The sequence below is a fragment of the Cynoglossus semilaevis genome, chromosome 17 (assembly GCF_000523025.1).
Source record: "Cynoglossus semilaevis isolate Cse_v1.0 chromosome 17, Cse_v1.0, whole genome shotgun sequence".
In the NCBI taxonomy this organism is placed as follows: Eukaryota; Metazoa; Chordata; class Actinopteri; order Pleuronectiformes; family Cynoglossidae; genus Cynoglossus; species Cynoglossus semilaevis.
The window spans coordinates 15,311,441-15,312,867 of NC_024323.1; the positions used below are offsets into that span (position 1 = coordinate 15,311,441).

General features: G+C 44.4%; 1 protein-coding gene across 14 annotated transcripts in view; it reads left to right on the forward strand.

The window, feature by feature from the left end:
• nfixb (nuclear factor I/Xb) overlaps positions 1-1,427 on the forward strand; it is a 153,376-nt gene that overhangs the window by 143,701 nt on the left and 8,248 nt on the right. The gene's annotated exons all lie outside the window — the stretch shown is intronic.

Here is a 1,427-nt window from a genome sequence, read left to right on the forward strand (position 1 = left end):
TTTTTTTTTCCTTTTGTTTTAATTTTTGGAACAATTTGCAAATGGACACATTTGTTGATTTATTTTTCATTAAAACATTGATTCAAATATTTAATGTAAATTATATGAATTTATTATATTTATTAAAATATGTAAATATACTTAGAACCCAATTCTGACCATAATATTAATTTTGAATTGATGTAGATTTATTTTCAGTTTTTTTTTTGTTTTTTTTGTGTGTGACTGCAGATAAATTAAATGTCTAAGGACTTGGCTCAGGTTTTTATCAGACCTGTTTGGCAGCTGCTCAGGACGTCCAGATTCCTGATGACCGCCTGAAGCGCAGAGTTTACTGTGCAGCCATTCGTTTGCAGCAATTTGGAAGAATTGTCGTCTAAATCACTGAACTGATTAATTAGCACCAGGAATAAAATCGTTACGTTTGTTCCAAACTGAAAACAACAACAACAACAACAACGACTGTAACCAGGTAAAACAGGGTCACGTTTTTTTTAACTCGTTCCAAATTCAAGGGGCTTTTATTTTGGTAGGGTGGGAACTCCAATTTCACGCCTTAGTGGGCGAACACGTCTTTATTCCTAGAATGTGCGTCGGAGCTAATGTGTGAAACAGCTGAACATCAGCGAGGCCAAAAGTGGCAGCTCGAGATGTCGTCAGGTTTCAAACCCGACCAGACGTTTAATCTCCACTCTGAATTTTATCACCGCAGCACGCAGATCCTGTAAAAAAGATGCCCGTCTTCTTTTTTTTCTGTCTGGGGAGGGTGTGTGAGTACAGTCAGTGGAGGAGTTGACTGGGAATAATTGCCCATGTGCTGTAGCTGCGCAGCGATGCTACATCAAAGGCCCTTCAAAGCCACCGAGCAGATGTGAAGCGGTGAGGTTGACCGCCGTATCATTAAACCCTCCTCTGTGGTTGTTGACAAGGCCCAGAGCCTCTGGAGACACACACACACACACACACACACACACACCGTGTCCCATCCTTATTGTGGGCAGTAGTTGTGATTTATACAGATGTGATTGGTTTTTGTTTTTTTTGTGCGCTCACGCTGGAGCCGTTCCCGCGCTGGCGTGAAAGTGCTCACCACATCGTCAGTGTTGTTGTTGTTTTGCGTGGAGGACGGGATCCAAGGGGATTTGGGTTTTGGAGACGTGCAGTGAAGAAGCTGCTCACAGTGGAACTGAAGGTGGTTTTGGTCAATTTGTCCCGTCACTCGCTCACATGTGAACCTGACCAGAGAGTTCTGGAGCTTCACAGACTCTGATTGGCTGATCCTCGGTGGTCGGTCACGACGTAAATGATAGGGTTTTGGGGGGGGGGGGGGGGGGGTGTAGGAATCCCCTGTGATCACACATCTCCACCCATCTCCACCACCTGACCCAGTCCCATCCTGCTACACCCTGGCCTCCACCCAGTCTGTA